Source organism: Nycticebus coucang, chromosome 13 (genome assembly GCF_027406575.1).
Source record: "Nycticebus coucang isolate mNycCou1 chromosome 13, mNycCou1.pri, whole genome shotgun sequence".
Lineage (NCBI taxonomy): Eukaryota > Metazoa > Chordata > Mammalia > Primates > Lorisidae > Nycticebus > Nycticebus coucang.
In genome coordinates, this window is record NC_069792.1 from 101,406,269 (window position 1) to 101,428,480 (window position 22,212).

At 51.9% G+C, this 22,212-nt stretch overlaps 1 long non-coding RNA gene across 2 annotated transcripts; it reads right to left on the reverse strand.

Moving 5' to 3' along the window:
* Window positions 1–12,142: 12,142 nt before the first annotated feature.
* On the reverse strand, window positions 12,143–16,857 carry LOC128563936 (uncharacterized). Of its 2 annotated transcripts, none has more exons than XR_008373933.1 (3): window positions 16,765–16,857; window positions 16,081–16,179; window positions 12,143–15,505 (listed from the first exon to the last, which is right to left on the reverse strand). It is a non-coding gene; the product is annotated as an uncharacterized LOC128563936 (long non-coding RNA). The 2 variants fall into 2 exon arrangements; XR_008373934.1 differs by having other exon boundaries at window positions 16,081–16,370.
* Between the last annotated feature and the right edge of the window lie 5,355 nt (window positions 16,858–22,212).

Consider the following 22,212-nt stretch of genomic DNA (forward strand, 5'->3'; position numbering starts at 1 on the left):
GTGCTAGCCGGAGAGATCCAGCTGGGGGAAGATGCCACCGCACCTGTCACAGCAGGGCTGAGGCGGCGTCGGGAGGTGCTGACCCTTCATCACTGGCGGCTGCGATCTGGGTCTCCGTAAGGAGGAGGGCTGGGTGGGTGGCCTGGGGTGCAGCCGACTGGCTTCACCAGGGAATCACGCCGACAAGGACGGCAGAGTCGTGGGTTTTGCGTGTTGTTCATGATTAGAGCCATTGTGTGGGGAAATGGGATGAGTGAAGCTTGTGGTCCTAAGTGGTTGGCCTTGAAGTATGTGTAGACTGTGGCCTGCAAGTTCCTAGTGTTTCTTCAGCACTCACGTGAGTTTCTTACCCCCCAGGAAGGGCCACGTGGGAGCCCTGGGCTGCATGGACACAGACTTGGGGGTAGGGAATTCTTCTGTGCCTGCGGGTCTGAGGCTGTTTATATTTTACTATGATCAGTTCCCCACTCCCACCTTCCCTCAGGAAGTTCTGCTGGGTCAGGGTGCCCAGACCCTTCCACCAGCAGTGGTGTAGGACATGTGTCCTGTGTGTCCGTCCCGGATGGTGTCAGAGCTGACCTTGGCAGGACCATGCAGGCTGGCTTCCCACTGTGTCCTTGGTGTGCTGCTGCAATCAGTTGGCCTCACTGGACACCCCCTCCACCATCTGGGCTCATCCTGGGTCTGTTCCTGGGAGTCTCTGGGCCACGTGCCCACGTTCCTTGTCCTCATTCCACCTCCCCACAAAGAGGCTGGGCCTACAGATGGACCCCAGAGGCCTGTCCTGTGCAGAGGGGCTGCAGAGCCCAGCTGAGACGTGGTGGTGCCAGCACAGAGCACCCTGGACTCAGTCAGAGCCCTCTGGCTTCCCAGATGCCCTGACTTCAAAACCATGAAGCAGGCCCCAGAAATCACTTCTCACAATGCCTCAGTCATGTTGCCGTTCCCATGAGGTAGGAGGTAGCCCCCGGGGCCTGCTGCCCACTCCCCTCTCACCACCATGCCCGTCCCCTGCCCATGGTCTGACCAGCCCTCCCTGGAGTCTGCCTCCTGGGGAGGGCACAGTCTGGACAAGGCCGAGTGGGGACACTTCCTCCTACTCAGAGCTGCAGGGTGAGGGCCCAGCCAACACCCAGAGGGAGGAGAGTAGGGCAGGCAGGGGCTCTCAGGGCTGCAAAGGTGCCCCACCCTCGGGCTCTCCTTTCCCTGGCGTTGTTATCCCAGAGTTGCATGGAGAACAGGCCTGGGGCATGAAGGGCGAGGCCAGAACAGGCCGCCCTGAAATGTGGTGGACGTCCCCAGGGGCCACTGTGAAGGACAGGGCACTACTAGCTGAGGGGCAGACCAGCCCTCCCCTTTAGGGTACCCTGTGACAAGCTGGGTCAGTCTTTTGCCTAAAGCAGAACTGTCCACCTCCCCTGGGCCTGCAGGTCCTGGTCATTCTGGCCCTTTATGACCCCTTGCTGACTAATCCTACACCCAAAGTATTTTGAAAACGTCTCTGATTCCTTTCTCTCAGCTCTGGGAGGAAATCCAAACCTTACTCCCTGAGCCAACCACCCCCATCCCTTGGCCCCAGGCTGAGTCCCAGGAGCCTGGGCAGGGGTCTGTTGTCTACATCAGCCTCTGGAGACCCCTGTGCCACCTGCGCCTGCATCTGGGGATCCTAGCCAGGCACCACATTGGACAACGCGGCCCTTCTCTGAGCACTGCACAACCTTCTGTGTAGCGATTCATCCCTGGGGACGTGTGTTGGTGACCATGGTGTGTGCAATAGTAAAAGAAAAGTGGAGGAACAACCAAAAATGACTGTGATCAGAAAAATGTCTTTAAAAGCATGGCACGGACTTGGCGCCTGTAGCTCAAGGGGCTAAGGTGCCAGCCACATTCACTGGAGCTGGAGGGTTCAAATCCAACCTGGGCCTGCCAAAACAACAATGACAGCTACAAGCAAAAAATAGGCATTGTGGTGGACGCCTATAATCCCAGGGGAAGGCTGAGGCAAGAGAATCGCTTAAACTCAAGAGTTAGAGGTTGCGGGCTGGCGCCTGTAGTTCAGTGAGCGGGGCGCCGGCCCCGTATACTGATGGTGGTGGGTTCAAACCAAGGCCCGGCCAAACTGCAACAAAAAAAATAGCCGGGCGTTGTGGCGGGCGCCTGTAGTCCCAGCTACTGGGGAGGCTGAGGCAAGAGAATCGCTTAAGCCCAGGAGTTGGAGGTTGCTGTGAGCTGTGACGCCATGGCACTCTACCCAGGGCGACAGCTTGAGACTCTGTCTCAAAAAAAAAAAAAAAAAGAAAGAAAGAAAATAAAAACATGGCACGCTGACACATTCAAGTTTTCACTTTGATGGAAATGAATTATTGGATCCACACTGTAACAGCAATGACTGCCTGGCTGACAGTAGATTCTTGAATGAAAAAGAGCAAATGTCAGATTACGTATAGCGTGATACATGTCATATAAAGTTTAATAAATAACTAAAAATTTAACAATTTGTATGCTTTAAGTAAACTGTGTAAGTAAAAATCCAAGGCCTAATAAAGACCCCAATCAGGTGGTGGTGCCTTGTGTTGGGCCACACGGGGACACGGAGGTGTGACCCACCACCTGCTGCCTCGCCTGCCCGAGACAGACAGAGCAGGAGTGCTTGCCACTCGTCAGCTGCTGTGAGGACAGGGACGCAGGCACAGCAGGGCTCGTGTGTGAGTCTTGGCCTCCCAGAGCTCATATTCCAGAGCAATAAACCTCAGGAAACAAACTAGCGAATGACAACCAAATGCAGAGTGGACCAGAAACCTTCAGAAGCTTCTGCAGGGCAGAAAGACTCTGAGCTTGTGGGAAGTTATGGAGGAATTTCCTTAAGGAATGACTGTGGGGCCCGCTCTTCACAGACAGGCTGTGATTTTGTTTCTATATCCTTACTCCAATCAAGTTGTGACTTGGAAAACGATACCCAAAAAGGAAGCCTCAGAAGCCAAAGTTTCTGTCTGACCTCTGTCTCTTAGTCCCCTTCTCCCTCGAGACTAGCTGTAGAAACTAGAATCTCTCTTCCCCAAGATGGCTCATAGGAACCAGAATCTCTTTTCCCCAACGCCAGTCACAAAACCTAAAAATATTATGCTCACTTTGCCTCCCACCCCCACTCCCCGCATCTTTCTGTGTAAAAACTGGCCTTAAAGAAATTATCTGACCTACCTTGTTCGTAGATCATAAGACCCCCATTCCAGAGAGGGGTCGGCCTCACCCCCGGGAGGATGGAGGCTGCTCAGAGAGGCCGAGGCTCTGGACAGACCGTTAGCGCCAAGTCTCGCCTTCTGCTCAGTCGTATCTCTACATGGCTGACAACACTTTGTGGAATCCGAGCATAAAAGTGGACAATTTCCCCTGTACTTGTGGGTCTTCATTCTGCAGAGACCCAAGTCACATAAAACTATGATCTAATAAATTTTGTTGCTTTTCTTCTGTCTGTCCGCCTCTGGTTAGTGATTTTCAGTGAACAGAGGGCAAAGGAGAGGTTATCTCCTGACCCTGACAACACCTAAAATTAAGACCACAAATTCACCCCTCATCATCTTGGTACACGCAGGCATCTCCTTAAGTCACGTTGCCACCCAACCTCATCAATCTGCCCACTGCAAAGGGAAGAGCCACTGCACGGAGATGGTTGGGGTTGTGGTGAAGAAAGAGTTTAATTCCCCAGAGCACTAAGTGAGCAGACAGAGGAATTTCTCAAATTTGCCTCCGTGAGAATTTGGGAGACAAGGTTTTTAAGGATGGTTTGGAAGGCAAAAGATTAAGCAATTAGGATATCTAACTGGCTAGGTTCGGGGCAATATTACAGAGGTGTAGAAATCATCTCCTGTGTTTCTTCAGTTCTTGGGTCACAATTCCAGCAGAGTTGGTGTCCTGGTATGGGCTGCTGGGGGCAGGGCTTGGCCAGTCCCCTGGAACATGGGACCTGGCAGAGATCTTAGAAAGGACCTTTAGGTTTCAAAAAGGTGATGTTATCTATGGAGAAAATTAACAGTCTTTATGACCACCAGTTTTGCAACTCCAGAGCAGCAATTAGAGGGAAACGAACAAGGGGACCATTATTTTTAGCTAAACCTGGTCTTACCCCAGGGCTTGCCTTTGCACCCCTTTGTTTACTGGACTGTTTCTGTGCCCCAGGGCTTTACCTGGCCTCAAGCCTGAAGTGTGGTCAAAGGGGACGGGAAAGAGGAAGTCTTCTCTGGCTTCTTCTGGCGGCCAGAGGTGTGGTGCCCAGGATAAAGGGGATGAAACCGTCTGCAGTCCTCTTAATACTCACCAGGGCTGGGTTTCAAATCTAAGGTTTGCATGATCATAACATTAATATTCTCATTTAGAGGCTTAGCACAGAACTACAAGATGGATAATGAGCCCCAGAATAAGGAATGGGAGTCCTAACCTTAAGAGCCCCGGCAGAACTGATCTGAAAATCTGGAGAATCCAAAATATTCAATCAGGCATGCTCTGGAAGAGCCTCTTGCAGCTGCACTGCCTGTTGGGGAACTTTTTCAATTCAAGCTTCAGCTTCTCCTGAGGTGTTTCTGTAGACATAGCAGGTGGCGTTGAGTCCTGCACAGACCCCAACAGAAAACTGTTTTAGTCAGCAGGAAACCTAGCACTGCCCCTTTATCTAAGACCCTGGGTTAGAGAGTTGAGGGAGCTTTGTTGAGCCCTAAGGATTTTTACAATTTCTTCTGCAATCAAACCTAGAGTTGCAGGCAGATTTCTAATTGCATGTCCATTGGCACGTTCTCCAGTGTTCCCCTGGGGCGGCGAACACTGTGTTTGTGAGGGAGGAGAATGAGAGCAGTCGCGGGATGGCCCAGCAGGTGAGAGCTTTCTGTGTGTGAGCTGTCTCTGCAGCGTGGGCCCGCCCAGTGATGCAGGCGCCTACCTGCCCTGGATACTCAGTATGGAGTCATTCGTAGAGAGTTTGTCCAGCACACAATCAAACCAAGGGTCATAATCTCACAGGCTTTCCAAAATCCATCTATGTGGTATTTTGGGCGCATTACCTGTTGGCATAAAGCCAACACCTCTTTACTCTGACTCCCTGTCCTATCCTGGTTACATCCAGTAGTCCAATATTCTAGGGATGGAGATGGTCCTGTGGACCACTGATTTCTACCCATCTCAAGGAGCTGGGGCAAGTTAAAACATGGAGGCAGCAGCCTCTGATGGGTGACCAACCAAACCTGAGAAGCAGTTAAGGACAGAGGAAAATCTAAGTGGGTGGTCACATTAGGGACTCTTAAAAAGTTAGTAACAGGGTCATAGATGGCAGGTGTCTGTCTTAGCTGGATTTGGGGAGACGCTGGGAAGTGCAGCCATTAGGAAGATTTCCCTGTTGCGATGCTGTGGGACAGTTTCCCTATTGTGCTGTCATGGCATTTCAGGCCAAGGAAGGAGGGCCGAGGGATAGAAGGGGCACCAAATTCACAGCCCCGAAAAACGGCCACAGCACCCATTCGCTTATTCCCCCACCACTTATTCACCGGGGACTTTTTCTGAGTCAGGTACTGGGCTACATGCTAGTGAAAAAGAAAGCCCCCTGCCCTTGGAGTGACCGTGTACCGTAAGTTAAACTGTAGATATGTGGACTCACATGTTTATTTCACTAAGATTTTTTTTTTTTGAGACAGAGTCTCACTCAGTCACCCTGGGGTTGAGTGCTGGGGTGTCGTAGCTCACAGCAACCTTAGACTCTTGGGCTCAAGAGTGCGGGTGCTCCCGCATGTCAGCCCAGGCACGCTGCAGCTCTGAGGTGAGCTTGGCAGCAGGCACAGCCCATCGGGCCGGAGCCATAGCTTGTGTGCAGCTGTGCGAGCCTGGCCTCAGGGTCTCCCCTGTCTGCAAGATGACACTAAAGGAGTAGTAACTGCGGTAATGAAGTCATTAGAACAGCACATCCAGAAGGCCACCGGGCTGCTGTGGCCTGCACTTGACATGCATTGTATATAAATGCGACCATGAGGTGGAACTGATATCATTCCAACTTTTTCTCTTTTCAGTTTTTAAAAACTGAATTTAATTTAAAAATATTAATTAAAGGGGTACAAGTGTTTTATTACATGGGCATCTTCTATGATGCCCATGGCTTCTCGTGTTCCCATGGCCAGAATAGTGCTCATTGTACCAAACAGGTAAGTTTTTGGTTGTTGTTTGTTTTTTGAGCCAGAGTGCCTCTCTGTCACCATGGCTAGAGCGCTGTGGCGTCATAGCTCACAACAACCTCAAACTCCTGGGCTCAAGCAATTCTCTTACCTCCCGAGTAGCTGGGACTATAGGCAGTTGGCACAACACCCAGCTAGTTTTTCTATTTTTGGTAGAAACAGGGTCCTAGACTTGCTCAGGCTGGTCTTGAATTTCTGAGCTAGATTATTCTCCTGCCTCTGCCTCTCAGAACGCTGGGATTACAGCCGTGAGCCACTGTGCCTGGCCAGTAGGTAAGTTTTTACCCCACCCTCCCCACCCCCATCACTCACGTTCTTATCCCACTTTATTAATAGGCAAATGGAGGCCCGGAGAATCAGGAGCTCTGCCCACAGACACAGGGCTGTGAAATGCTCCCGAGGGACAAGCTCTTGCCTCCGTGACCCGGGGCCTGTGCTTCTGGGCTCTCCCCAACCCAGCAGGAGGTGGTGCTGCGAGGTGGGGGCAGGAAGGAGGGGCCGTGCCAAGCAGGGGCTGGAGGCTGCCAATGAGGCCCCAGGACTGGAATTCAGTGGGCTCTGGCTTAACACCAGGTCTTCACTAGCTCAGGAGCCTACAGGACACCCAGCTGGATGGGCAAAGTTCAGGTGAAATGAGGCTTCTGATGCCCACCCCTGCAGCGGCGGCCTGGGAGCGCCCACACCCTGAGACCTTCAGCAGGCGCCATGAGCTGAGCCCCTCTGACCAGAGGTCTCTACATTGTCAGGACTCTGCTGAAAGAAGGAGCCCCAGTTGCAGACCACGGAGTCTGTCTGCCTGTCACCCAAGCCTGTGAACGGAGGAGCAGATGGGAGATCAACAGTTTCACTTTTATGTACAGAAAAGCCAGCAATTCTGGTGAGCAGCAGGGATATCTCCCCCCAAAGACCTGCTCTGCCCTTGTTGCTTTTTAGTCTCACCCTTACAGTAAGTAACCATCAACAATGTTATTAACCATCATAGTACATGTTAAACAGATTCCCCCTCATAGGTTACGAAGTCACACAACATCCTCCTATCTTAAAGTGTTCTATCGTCAGAGCATTTTTACTCTAGACTAGATTTATAGTTAGTCAACACTTCACTGGGTGCACAGAGTGCCCTGCGTCCTTGACTGGTACGGCGGAGTCCAGTTCCCCAACTTATCTCTGACAGTAGCCTTGGAAGGGAATAAACAACCTCCAGATGTCAGCAGTGGCTCATCTGACCTTGTTGGGCCTGACCAGCAGCCTACAGGAAATGGCCATTCAGGTTAACAGTGGCTGGTAACACCCACAGGAAACCCCCTGCCCTACACGTGGGCAGTTGCCAACAGAACTGACCCATCTATCCCAAAGACCAGCCCCGGGGGCATACCACAAGCCCTGCACACACACGCCTGTGAGAACACTGCTGCCGGAACGCAGCAGTCACCTGCCAGACACGCCGCTCTGTGACACCGTCCTTACAACGTTCACCTGAAGACTGCTCTCAGGTGCTCCCAGGACCCAGGGGAGCTGCTAGTGATCACAGCGAAGGCTCTCGCTTGGACGCCCAGCATTTACAGCCCTGCCGCCTTCCAGCCATGCCCAATGAGGCTTGGTGTCATCACTGTTAACAAGACGCGTATCCGCTTCTCCTGAGAGATTGTGCATCCTTGAGAAGATGAGGCAGGAATGAACATGCTCCGTTGCTCACTACCTAGAATTCTCAGTCCATCCTGGCAGCAGGTGCTGAGGCCCAGTGCAGCTGGAAGGACCAGCCCAGGGCTTGCAAGATGGCTCCAGCTCTCTGCCATGGTGATGCGGTTGGAGCTGGCCTGGTCACCACAGAAGATTCCAGAAGGAGTAAGGCTGGTGCCTGTGGTAGGAGGATGAAGGCATTCATGAGTCAGCCATCAGTTTGGGGAGCAAGAGCCCCATTCCTGGGATCCAGACATGTGGAGGCCTTGAAGTTCCAGAATAGTCAGGGGAACAGGATGACCCACATCGGAGGTCATGAGCAAAGGAGGTGTCCCTACCAAGGCCAGCGTTCAGGGCACTCCTCCTCCTGGCCTGGCCAGTCACAGCAGCAAGTCTGCATAGGAGACCTCTGGGGATAGCCACCTCCCTCAGCCACCACTCTGGCCCCTTCTCTGTCTATAAAGGTTTAGGCTTCACCCAGGGGCCAGCATTCTAGAGGCAAGTAACCTGGTGTCCATGGAACTTTGCTATGGGGCTTGGAATCTAGTCTCTGTAAAGAGAAACTAAAAATACCTTGAAAATCACCCATCACACCAGGCATTTGCATGGAGCATGCCTCCTTCAGGAATGTAATTAGCTTTTTATTGAGTTTTACTAAACACACAAATAGTTGCACCATGCTCCAAGCCAGCTGTGAGCACTTTACAGGCACCAGATGGCCCCTCCGAGGCAGGGCTCATACGAGCTCCCTTCTGAGGACGGGTACTGGGGCGGGGTGGAGGAAGCAGCTTTCACTGGGAAGCCCAGGCGCCTGTCCCTGCTGCTGGGAAAGACGCTCCGTCTCCATCCCAGACAAGCTTCTCTGGGCTGAGGCCACCAGGGCAAGGGCTGGAGGGCTGCCAGCAGGAGGTGAAAATGACGGCAAAGGCGGGGGCCTGACTAGCAGGTGTGGCAGGGGCCTGACGTACCCGAACAGCATCTAGCAAGTGTCCCTGCCACCCTCTCCCTGCACCCCCTACATCACATCCCCCACCAAAAAAGAGCTCAGGAGACAAGACTGAGGACATTCCAGGAAACCAGAGAGAGAGGGGAGAATGCCTGACCACAGCATCGGGCTCTGTCCTCCTTCTCAGGCTGCGCTTCCCATGCCCAAGTTAGCTGCTGTGTGACCCCGTGGTTTCCAGCCACCTGGCCTCTGCACCCCTTCTCCCAACCACATCCTCTGCAGAAGAAGACCAGCCCCTCCTCCTACGCCCAGTCAGGTGCTCCCAGGACTCCGATGCAGGAGGGGAGGCCCAAAGCAGGGGTGACAGGACGCTGGGCAGGCTTCCTGGAATTCCGGAGCTCATGTTCATCTCCCCGCAGGTCAGAGGCCTCCCTTCAGTCTCCTGCTGTCCTTTCCACGAACCATTCCTCATGACATTGGCCCCTGGATGCCTGTGTTCCGGCACCAGCACACGACCTAGTGGTCTGCCCCGGAGAGCTCCCTGAGGGCAAGGCCAGCATCCCTCCCTGGGTGCTCTGGGATGGTGACAGGAGAGGGCAGCTGGGTGGAATAATCATGTCATCTGGAAGGAGGTGGCCAGATGCTTCACCTATGAGCACCAAGCACGACAAGCCAGGGTCCCTGGGACCCTGTTGCTGCCACAATCTCCTATCTGCCAGCTCTCCCCAGCTGTCCCTTGGACCTGGCCTCAAAGTCCAGCAAGGGGTCTGCAGCCAGGGGCGGGGGCAGAAGGTGCAGGTGGCACTTTAGGCCTTGACTTGCTCTGGTTCCCAAGGATGGGGTTGTGTTGTCCACCCACACGTGGGGATAGTGGTCAGGTACAATCAAGGGGACAGTGATGTGCTGACACAGTCGTAATAAGCCAGTTTGCCACATTTACAGTCCTCGCTTCAGCTGGGATCTGTTCTGAAAATGCGCGGTTTTCAGCTTTTCTCCTCACCTACCTCTGACCTTTCTGAGGCTATTTCAGCCTTTCATCCCAAGGGCACATACTTCCGTCTCAGTTTCACACAAACACGTAGATCTGAAAAGTGAGGTCAGTCATGCAGAGGGCTGTGAGCTGCCATGGGCAGGGCAGAGGCCGAGGCTGCCTGTCGCGCCCCACACCCTGGCATCTGGAGCACGGGAAAGCAGACACACACCCTGCACAGGGCTCAGCCGCAGAGAAGCCCTGCTTCTGGTTAGAAAAACACACATCTCCGCATGGTTTCCAATCTTGCTAGAACTGTGGACATGAGGCTGGGCCTGAGAGGAGGGAGCGTGAAGGCCGAGCCCCACCCCCAGCCTGGTGTAACTGGCAGATCTCTACCCGGATGACCACAGTATGGTGACGACACTGCGCACTCAGAACCCAGACAGATCAAAGGGTTCAGTGGAAACTGCTCAGCTCCACACAGACCTGCTTCTATTTGGGGAAGGACTTTCTGAGTATAGAAGGAAAGGCTTGATAAATTTGAGAATAAAAATGTCAACTTTAGGGGCGGCGCCTGTGGCTCAGTGAGTAGGGCACCAGCCCCATATGCCGAGGGTGGCGGGTTCAAACCCAGCCCCAGCCAAACTGCAACAAAAAAATAGCCGGGTGTTGTGGTGGGCGCCTGTAGTCCCAGCTTCTTGGGAGGCTGAGGCAGGAGAATCGCGTAAGCCCAAGAGTTAAGAGGTTGCTGTGAGTCCTGTCACCTCATGGCACTCTACCTGAGGGCGGTATAGTGAGACTCTGTCTCTACAAAAAAAAAAATGTCAACTTATAGCTCGGCGCTTGTAGCTCAAGCGGCTAAGGTGCCAGCCACATACACCAGAGCTGGTGGGTTTGAATCCAGCCTGGGCCTGCCAAACAACAATGATGGCTGCAACCACAAAATAGCCGGGCTTTGTGGTGGGTGCCTGTAGTCCCAGCTACTTGGGAGGCTGAGGCAAGAGAATCGCGTAAGCTGAGGAGTTGGAGGTTGCTGTGAGCTGTGATGCCATGGCACTCTACTCAGGATGATAGCTTGAGGCTCTGTCTTAAAAAAAAAAAAAAAAAAGTCTGGCGGCGCCTGTGGCTCAGTGAGTAGGGCACCGGCCCCATATGCCAAGGGTGGCGGGTTCAAACCCAGCCCCGGCCAAACTGCTCCGGAGGCTGAGACAAGAGAATCGCATAAGCCCAAGAGTTAGAGGTTGCTGTGAGCCGTGTGACGCCACGGCACTCTACCCGAGGGCGGTACGGTGAGACTCTGTCTCTACAAAAAAAAAAAGAAAAAGTCAACTTTATGCAAAAATGAATTTTAAAGTATTTGGGAAACTAAAAAAAAATATGACAAAGGAGAATCACATTTATTAATAATACAGGAGTATTATTATTAGCAGTAGTAATTGTTAAAGTTGTCGTGTGGAAAAAATAACAGGAAATAGTGACTTCTATTGCATAGAGGTAAAAATGGACCGTTTATATTAAACTATCCAGAAGCCCAGAGTATTTCTATGCCTTCTTGTTGTTTTATCTTGTTTTCTAATTATGAACGAAATTGTTCGGAGGTGACAAGCTCCCAGGTATACTGCAGATGGCTGTGGATTCTTCCAGAAAGCCATGAGCTAATATGTGCCCAGAGCTTTAGGCTGGTTCCTAGCCTTTGACCTAGACATCACAATTCGAGAAACTGAAAAGAAATAATCCACGATGTGTTGCGTGACCAGAGACGCGAACGAGCAGCAGCTTTGCTGTAGGTGTAAACTCACTCCTGTAATTATTAAGTCAAGAAACAGACTATACACCATGGGATGGCATATAGCAAAGTTCTTTATTCCAAGTTTAAGTTTTATACTCTTCCAGTCACGTACACACCTCATCCATTATCTATTAGCTGAATTTTAACTTGAAAGGAAATATTTATCATATCAATGTAACCACTAGTGTAGTAAATCCCTTCCTCTAAACAGTGACTAGTTTTCCAAGCAGGGCACAAAGACGAAAGCAGCTATAGGGGAACAGAGTTAATAGAAGAATATCTTCAAGCATTCACTGAGTTTACTCAGTATGAAGTAACGACTGTGTCTTTCCCTCAGGGCAGAGCACCTAAAGACCTCTGACGATATGTTGTTAACATACATCAACCCTCTGGCCCATATCTCTGAGGAAGGGTGGCATGCCCTTGGATCTCAGGCTTCACGGGGTGTACTGCTTCAGAGAAAAAGCCTAAGGAATTTTACAATTCCAAAAAAAGCGTAACTCTGCGAGTAACCCAGGGGGGTCCAAGCCTCTTAAGCCTCTGGAAGAAAAGCAAGTCATTTTAAACTCACACTGAATTTACTTTGTGTGCTTGATGTAGGATACGTTTATTTCTAAATATTATCCTACAACAATGCCACTCATATATATGTCTACAGTATTTATAATAGGAAAAAGTAGATGGAGCATAGGAAAAACACAACAGGCAGCCACTGTCCCACCATGGACCCCATAAAGCATAGCCTGTGACAAGGACTGTGGGGGGGTTGGGGAGGAATATTTGGGCCCAGGACATGGGGAAGAAGGGAGCCAAGGTAAGGAGCTGGATTGCACCTGGGCCTTAAGAAGTCCTGGATTGCCTCCCTCAACCCTGCCCTCGGACAGCGCTGCTTCCTGGGGTGCACCAGGCTGATGGTCCGCCTGCATCTGCCTTGCAAGGACACCCACACAGACAGAGCTGGGCCCTGTGGAGGGGGCACCAAAAACCCCATTGGAAAAGACCAGCTTCCTGAGGTCCTGACAAAATGCTCAGGACCTGCTGTTAGGCCCAGAGAGACCCCCAGTCACCCTGCGGCGATCTCAGACCACTGTTCATCCTACAGCCTCCCCTTCCTACAGAAGGCAGATCCAGTGCTGTGCTCCCCAGCTCAGAAATCAGAATGGCCCAAGTCCTGAGTGCAGCCCCACTCACCCCACCAGACGCCCTCACCCCCACCTGCCCAGCTGCCCCCACTCTAAGCTCCAGCTGCACCACCCCTCCCTGCCTATGTGTGCCCAGCCCAGGGTCTCCTCCTCCTTCAGAAGCCTTCCAAGGGCCCAGGTCTGGGGTCACCCTCAGCTGTGGTCTATATCTGGCTGCTCTCAACAAGCACTCACAGCAGGGTGTGTGTGCTAGCTATCTTTTTCTGTCACCTGCTGGGTTCCAAGCTCCAGGAAACTGGGAGAGTGACTCTGGTTCACCAACAGCCAACACATGAACGTGTGGAATGAACGTGTGAAAGAGATGAGAGGTGTGGGGAGGGTTGCTCCTTAATCCTTGGGGTACCTGTATTGGTTTTTTTGTGGACTTTGTCATAAGTACACAATATTTTATTGTGGACTATGTCATAAGTACACAATATTCCTTTAGAAATTTAAATTAGTACAATTTGTTAAAAAGAGCTCTGAACTAGTAACCCTGAAAGGCACAGTTTGCATTCACTGGTCTGCTGGCCCTACTGTGACAATGGGCATGCTGGGGTGACAGAGGCAGCCTCCCCCCTGCAGTGCAGAGAGAAATTGGGTGGTAGGAATCGTGATGTTGTCATCATGCCTGGGCCCCTGAGACTGAGGGCAGCCACAGCCTACTGAGCATGGGAAGAGCGGACATGAGGGGCCCCAGGGAGTCCCTTGCAACCTCTCACACTGACCATGCACCCCACTAACCCTCCAACTCCAACCCTGAGCTGGCTGCTGGGGACACAGGCCTCATGGCCTGTGAGACACCTACCGAGCACCAGTCCAGACTGGGGGCAGAGGATGCTGGCCACTAGAGCCTGTGCCCGGGCTGGGTGGGTCTCCACGTCCCTGCTGGGGACTGGCTCAGGTGGTTCCACAGAAGCCCCTTTTAATGACCTCCCATCTCCAGGGACACTGCTGGGGAGCCCCTAAGGAGCCCCAGGCCCTGGGAGGTGCATTCAGAGGACACCTGCATGTGGCCAAACTCAGTGACCCCCACCCACTAATTAGCATCGGCAGAGCAGCTGTGCCCACGCTTGCATTTGGCGTCTGTTCCCCAGCCACACACACTCAACTCCCATTCATGGCCGCTGCCAGACACTCAAAGTGCCCAGGTGACTGGTCCTTGGGACCAAGAACTACCTGGCTCTCAGTGGAAGAAGTATCTGGTCTCATCAGGGGACTGAGACCTAGCCAGCTACTCCAAGCACGTGCTGCTTAGAAGGCTCTTTAATCCCTTGAGCCAGAGCATGTGTGAGGGCAGCCGCAGTGGGTGCTCCAGCCTTCCCTGCTGCAGGTGCCACCAGCCCGAGATTGCACTTCTCGTGTGCCGAGGCTGAGGAAGAGCCCCAGCTTTGTTAGGAAGGTGGCCCTGACAAATGCCTAGGTCAGACAGGACCCCCGCTGGGTCCAGCCAGCTCCAGGGCTGCAGAAAGTGAGGGAGCCCCATGCACACGTCCCTCCCGAGGAAGGGAGGTGTGTTAGGCAGAGAGAGGGGGGCCAGGAGCAGAGGCAGAGGAGTCTCAATGTGGGAACCCCACAATGTCCCCCTGGAGAAATGTCAGTGAAGGTTGCTCTGTTCACAAGTGCTTGTCTGCAAGGCCCCCAAGGAGGTGGCCCTGCTTTGGAGACTTCAGATCTGAGGAGAAAGCCAAATACATGCTCAGTTAGAAGGAAATGACTCCAAGGGGCACTTTAATAGAAGGATGCCCCCTCGTGACAGATAACAACTGTCAGAGACCAGCGCCTGGGCCTGCAGGGGTGGGGGTCCCTGCTCCCCAGCTGGCTGGAGCCTAGCCCCTGGCCTTTCTGATGCTCTCCAAGTCCAGAGTGGAGTGGTGCTTGTAGGACCTGAGATTCTGGTAGCCATTGGAGCTTCAGCCTGGAAGGGAAACCATAGGGCCCTGGGAGCTCTTCAGCAGCTGCACAAGCTGGAGGTGTCCACACGGTACTCTGGGGGTGACCTCTCATGTAGGCAGTTGCCCCGCCCCTACACTCCAGACAGGGCGTCCCTCCAGAGGGTTTCCATCCGTCAGTGGTCTTGGAACCAACTTACAGCAGCACATCTGAGTGCTGGGCAAGGAGGAGGCAGGTGAGTGTCCGCCCCTCGGGGCTCCCCACCGCCTGAAGTGGTGAAGCACAACCCCAGGTTCTCAGGAGGGTCAAGTCTTGGAAAGCAGGTAAAGATGAAGGTCTGCAACAAAGTCTGGACTTCCAGAGGAACCTGCTTGGGCCTTCGGCATGGTTACTGCTGTGGCCATCTAACTGCACTAGCCGCTGGAGGCCAGCAGGTGGCCAGCTGCCTGGGCAGCGATCAGAATGCAGCACCCTGGACAGCAGCCAGGACAGCGAGCAGATGCCCCACCACGTACGTCTCCTGGAATCCTTCCCGAAGCAGGACCCAGAGAGGAGGGGCTGTGTGGAGGGCCACAGGCAGGTCAGTGCATGACGTGTCACTGCTCCAGACTCCTAATCCTGCAGGTTTTAGGCACGGCTGGGCCAAGCCCCACTATCTGCAGAGGTAGGCACACCAGATGCTGAGGGCCAGCAGCCCCCAGCTGGTGCTGTGGCTGGCTGTGCTGTTGCAGAGATCGGTGTTGCAGCAAGAGGCCCTTGAGTAAGCTAGGCTCTCTTGGAAGCCAGGGCAGGTGTAAGCACATGATTTTATAACAATTGTTTGGTGGCCTGGGGGACCTGGAAAACACAGGGCAGAGAGCTATTTATTGAGACCTGGGAAATTCACTCCTCTCACCCTCAGAAATCCCTGCCTGACTGTCTCATGGTTCTGCCATCAAGACACACAGCAAGAGGTAAGCAGGATCAAGGATCAGCCTGTGACCTCGGTCAGGGTTGCCCAGGATCATTGCTTAGTGTGTGAAGAGGGTCAAGACAGCCCGTGACCAGAATCAGGGCTCAGCCTGTGCCCAGGGTCTAGGCTCTTGCCCACTCCCTCACTTTTCTTCCTCTTTCTTTCTGAGCAGACTTTACCTTCCTTTCAGAAATTATGACAATTTAAGCTAGGTGCTTCCCGTGTGCCACACTGTGGAATGGCTTATGGATGAGCTCGTCCACTCTTAGGATGAAGGCAGTGGTGTCTGGTCATTTTGGAAGGAGGAGATGGAGGGCCAGGCAATCACAGCACCTGCTTGAAGTGCCAGCCCCCTCTCATCTCCCGGCTGCTTCCTGCCCACTGGCTGAGACCCAGGTGCCAGGTCTATGTGCCCCCCCAGTGCTACCCCCACCCACCTACCCCTGATGGAGACACTCACTGTTCCACGTGGTCAGGCAGTAGCGGGTGCTGTTTTGGCAAGACGTGGGCTGCAGACAATTCTCTGTGGCGGTGCACTGATGACATCTCAGTGCCTGGGCTGGGGGAGGCACAGCTGGAGGTCAGAGACCAAGCTTCAGTCCCTGCCTCAGTCACACCTCAACCTCACAGGTGTGGACCCTGCTCTCTGGAAAGCGCCAGCTCGCCAAGCCCTCCACCCATCCTCTGCCCTCGTGGTCACCCAAGCTCCGGGTGGGGAAGTTGCTCAGACTCACAGCCGGGCGCTGCTGTCTGGGAAGGAGGCAAGAAAGCATGGGACACAGTGGCCTGTTTAGGAAACCAAGGCTCTGAGGCCATCGGGCAGTGCCTGGTCCCCACCTCCCTCGTAGCATCCCTGGCTCAACAGAGGATGGGGGGGACCCTACTCAGGACTGCACAAAATCAGCAGCAAACCCAACGGTGCCTCTGGGTGAGTAAGGAAAGGAGAAAGGTGCGGGCAGCTTGAGGGTGGGGAGCAGAGCCGGGTGCACCTGCTGTGGGCCTCTGGCAGTACTGCCCCCCCCCATGCCCAGCTTTCCCAGCAGAGCAGAAGCACCGTAGAGGCCCAGCCAGATAGGCCAGGCCAAGCTTTCCAGAGGACAGCCAGGTCCCAGGCAACCCAGAGCAAGGACACCTGTTGGCTCACCTGGCCATGCCAGCAGGAGCAGAGCCAATAGCCAAGGCAGGTGCGTCCTCATCATGAGGTGGGGCGGGCAGGCAGCAGGCATCTCATCCAGAGCTCTGGGCATCAGGCCTGGGCCAGCGCAGCTTTTATAGGCCTCCTCCTGCTGTGTCCGGGGTGGGGCTCTTACTGTCTCATTCATTCCAACCTCAGTCCACCCAAACGCATGTCGTCACCTGAGGCGCGGCTGGAGCAGTAAACAACTCTGGGGTGGGTCCCTGTCCCTGTGACATCCAGCTGGCCAGGCCTGGCGCTCTGAGCCCTGAAGAGCCCCTAGCCCCCTTCCACAGCCCCCTCACCCACCCACTGCCCTACCCAGGGCCAGCAATGTGCTCTCTGCTGCTGCATCATCCAGGGTGTGCTGTCTGCTCGGAGCAACACCTTACAAATGCCACAGACTCAAGGCAGGAATCTAGGGGACATGACCTGGCCTGTAACACGGGGGAGTTGCATGGTCACGTGCATGTGCTCAGTGTGGGCACGGCAGGTGCTGGCTTCCTATCCATAAAGTGAGGCATCCTGGTCAATAAGGCCATGGCCTGGGCTAGCAGGGCTCTGGTTCCATCACACAAATTAACATTCAGGAACACAAAGTGCCAGGGGCTTGGCTTTCCTTCCTGACCACAAGGATTCTGGGTGTGAGCTTTGGTCCCCATTTTGTACAGATGAAGAAATTGAGGGCCCAGGGGGGAGATGTGACTGGCCAGGAGGCCCAGAGAGAGGCTGCCCCTGCAGAGTGGGGCTGAGCCCCGCAGTCTTCAAGGGGTCCTTCCAGACAGGTGCAGGGCAGGCTTTCCTTGGTGCTGTGGGCTTATGTCTCACTCTCTCTTTGCACAGGGACAGTTGCCTCCCCTGGGGCCCCACCCTATGATGCACACGTGACCTCACCCCTCCCTGGCCTGTCTCGAGCTAACGCCCAGATGGGGATTCCTAGGAACAGCCCTGGAGAACTCTGGAAGATATGACTGCAACCCACCCAGACCTTGACCTGGGGCAGGCACAGTGGCCCCTTGAGCTGAGGGCTGCTCCTACAAGCCCTGACTGCCTTTGCAGGACCAAGATAGGTGAGGGGCAGCCATGCTCTGAGCAGGTCACACTCACTGTCCTGAATCCTCGCAGCCACCCCAGGGCAGCTGCTCTGATGCTGGGGCTCCCTGGACTCTTTGCCTCCTTTTGGGTGGGTAAGAGGGAAGGGTGCAGGCTTCAGCCCACCTGGGAACAGCACATTGTAATAAGGGAGGCAAGTGACAGCCCGACTAGTCCCTGATGACTAGTCCTTGATGACTAGTCCCTGATGATGCAGCCCCAGGGAGCTCTGTTTACTGTCTTTTTGTCACTAAGTTGCTCTCTCTAGGAAACCCCACAGGGGAATGGGAAGTTCTTAGAAGGGTAAGCAGAGAAACGTACCCCAGAGGTCCACATTCTACTCCTGGAAGCTGTGGATTGGCTGCTCATGTGGCAAAGGGGACTTTGCAGATGGGACTGAGTCAAGCAGAGATGGAGGAAGGTTGTGGGGTGTCCATATGGGCCCCAAATGTAATCACCGAATCTGTATAAGTGGAGGCAAGGGCAGGGAGGGAGGGACACCTTTGCAGATGGAGGAACGGGCCACAAGCCAGGGAAACTGCTGAACTTGAAGCTGGGAAGAGCAGGGAGTGGGTTCTCCATGCAAGCCTGCGGGAGGCACGCACCTCTCTGACCCCTTGATTTAGCTCCCGAGACCTGGATTGGACTCCTGACCCCAGGACTGTCAGATAATAACTCTGTGCTGTTTAAAGCCATCACCCTTAAAGTCACGTGTTACAGCAGCTTGGGAGACTAGGCCATCAGGCCCAGTGAGAAAGGGGCCCACATCTGAGTGTCTCCCCGGGAAAGGCAGCTCGCATCCTGATGAAGGAGCAGAGACCAAGTGGGGGGCACGGGGTACCGCTTAAAGGACAACTGAGCCCTGCTCCAAAGGGCACGACCCTGTGGTGTCCAGAGGCCCTCCTGCTCCAAGATTTCCAGGACAGCACCTGCTCCCAGAGGCCTGCACTATCTCTGCCCTGAGACATGCACTCTCTGGTCACCCCATGGGCAGGCCTGCTTGCCTTTTGCTCCTGGTGCTGAGATTTGCCAATTAGGGTCTGTGTTCTCTTTCTGCAGGTGCTGACAGCTGACAGTCCCTCCTGGCTCCCTTGGTCTCTGAACACTGTGCCCTGGGGCAGCTAGCAGAGGTGTCACCAGGGAGGCACCACTGGAACAGGGTGTTTTTCTTTGTTTTTGTTTTTTTTTTTTTTTTTTTTGTAGAGACAGAGTCTCACTGTACCGCCCTCGGGTAGAGTGCCGTGGCGTCACACGGCTCACAGCAACCTCTAACTCCTGGGCTTCCGCGATTCTCTTGCGTCAGCCTCCCTAGTAGCTGGGACTACAGGCGCCCGCCACAACGCCCGGCTATTTTTTGTTGTTGTTGCAGTTTGACCGGGGCTGGATTTGAACCCGCCACCCTCGGCATGTGGGGCCGGCGCCCTACTCGCTGAGCCACAGGCGCCGCCCTGTTTTTGTTTTTTTTTATTAAAATGTTTTTTATTGTGATAAATGTATACAACATCAAATTTAGCATCTTAATTATTTTTAAGTGTACAGTCCCTGAGCACAAAGTATACATGTACATTGCGCAGCTGTTAGCACCATCCATCTCCAGAACTCCCTTATCTTCCCAAACCAAAACTCTCTCTCCACAAAACAGTGACTGTCCATCCCCCACTCCCAGCCCCTGGAAACCTCCATTCTCCTTTCCGTCTCTGTGAGTTTGACTACTCCAAGTCCCTCACGTAAGCGGAATCACGCAGACCCATTATTGTCTTTTTGTAATGGGCTTATTTCCTCAAGGTTCATCCCTGTCGTACCAAGGGCCAGAGGAGTCTGTTACCAGGTATGTCAATGTTCATAGTTGCTCTCTCTTCTTGCTGTCTTCAACATTTTATGAATATATAATGTCCCTTTTTGTCCCATGTAACCTTTTCTTAATTTAAGTCCATGTTGTTTTTAGTACAGCCACCCATAGCTCCTTTGGTTGCTGTTATTAGAATATCTTTTCCTATCCCTTTTACTTTTAGTCTATTTGTGTCTCTGGATCTAAAATGAGTTGCCTGTAGGTGCTACATAGTTGTATCATGTTTTTTAATCCATTCTGCCAACCTCTGTCTTTTGATTGAAGAGTTTAATCCATTTAAACGTTTAAATAGATTATTATTATTATTATTAAGACCTCTGTCTTTTGATTGGAGAATTTAATCCATTTTAACTACTAAAAGAGGAGATTTACTTCTGTCATTTAGCTCCTTATTTTCTTTACATCTTTTCTTTTTTGCGCCTTATTTTCTCCATTACTATCTTCTTTAGTTGATTTTTTTGCAATGGCATTCATTTCCTTTTGAGTATGTTCTATAGTTTTCCTTGTGATTACCATGAGGATTACGTTCAACATCCTAAAGTTATAACACTTTAACTTTATGTAGAAAAAGTTACATAAGGATTACATTTAGCATCCTAAAGTTATAATACCTTAACAGTTATGTAGAAAACAAAATGTGGATTTACAAACCAAAGTTACAATGACAGTAACTGTCCCAGGCTATCTTCTGCTGCTGTAACAGAATACCACAGACTGAGTAATTTATAAGGAACAGAAATTTATTTGGCTCACGGTTTGAGAGGCTGAGAAGTCCATTGATCAAGGGGCCAGCACTTGGAGAGGACCTTCTTCATGTTTCACGCCATGATAGAGGGGCAAAGACAGGGTCGGAGAGAGGGGGCCCACCTTATTCTTGTACCAGGAACTAACCCCCCTGATCACTAATCCATGCCTGTGATAATGGCATTAACCCATTCGTACTGGCACAGCTCTAACAACCTAATCACCTCTTAAAGGTCCCACCTTTAACACCGTTGCTTTGGAGATTAAATTTCCAACACGTGAACTTTAAGGGACACATTCAAACCATAGCCATAGGTTTTAGACAAGAATTGCTTTTTTCAAGTGTATTAGTCCTTTAAATCATGTAGAAAACAAAAATTGGAAAAAGTGATGAAAGAAAAAAAAAAACAGCAACCGAGAATTCTGTATTGAGCAGAAGTGAGGTGCATATAATCATTTCTTTCAGCACTTTGATTGTTCCAGCCTCCAAAGCACTTTAATTATATCAGCTTCCAACGTTTCCAAATATCCTGATAATCTTATTGAGGATCCATTGTGTGTACCAAATCACTTCTCTTTACTGTTTTCCAACACACTCTCTTTGTCTTTAGCTTTCCAGAGTTTGACTGTGATGTGTCTCAGCTTGGGTCTCTTTGGGTTCATCCTAGAGTTCATCAAGCTCCTTGAGTGTTTATATTTATCTCTTATCAAATTTGGGGAGGTGTTAGCCATAATTTCTTCAAATAATCTCTCTGCCCCTTTCTCTCTCTCTTCTGCTTGGATTCCTAAAATGCACACATTGGTCTCTTTAATAGTTTCCCAGGGATCCCTCAGGCTCTGTGCACTTGTTTTAAATCTTTTTTTCCTTCTCTTCTTCAGACTCAATACTTTAAATTGTGCTGTCTTCAAGTGTGCTGATTCTTTCTTCTGCCTGCTCAAATCTACATTTGAATTTCATTTGTTCTATAAACTTTAGCTCCTGCAGGATTAAATCTCTGTACTAGATTTTTGTTTTGTTTTGTTTTGTTTTTGTTGTTGTTGCAGTTTTGGGCCGGGGCTGGGCTAGAACCCACCACCCTCGGCATACAGGGCCGGTGCCCTACTCCTTTAGCCACAGGCGCCGCCCTTAATAGTACTTTTTTTTCTCTCTACTAGATTTTTAAAATTTCAGTTACTGTACTTTTCGAGTCCAGGATTTCTTTTTAGTTTCCTTTTAGGTTTTCTTTTTCTTTTCTTTTTTTTTTGAAACAGTCTCAAGCTGTCGCCTTGGGTAGAGTACAGTGGTGTCATAACTCACAGCAACCTCCAACTTGGGCTCAAGCAATCCTCTTGGCTCAGTTTTCCTATTTTTAGTAGAGATGGGGGTCTCACTTTTGCTCAGGCTGGTCTCACTCAGGCTAGTCTCGGTCAAGCTAGTCTCAAACTCATGAGCTCAAGCAATCCACGTGCCTCGGCCTCCCAGAGTGCTAGGATTACAGGCATGAGCCACTGCAGTCGGCGCCTTTTAGGTTTTCTTTCTCTTTATTGATATTTCCATTTTGTTCATACATTGTTTTCTTAACTTTCTCCACATCTTTCTTTAGATCTTTGAGCATCCTTAGGACAGTTTTTGTTTTAAAGTCTGTGTCTAGTATGTCTGCTATCTGGTGTTTCTCAGTGGAAGGTTTCTGTTAGTTTTTTTCCTTTGAATGGACCATACTTACCTGTTCCTTTGTATCACTTATGTTTTTTAA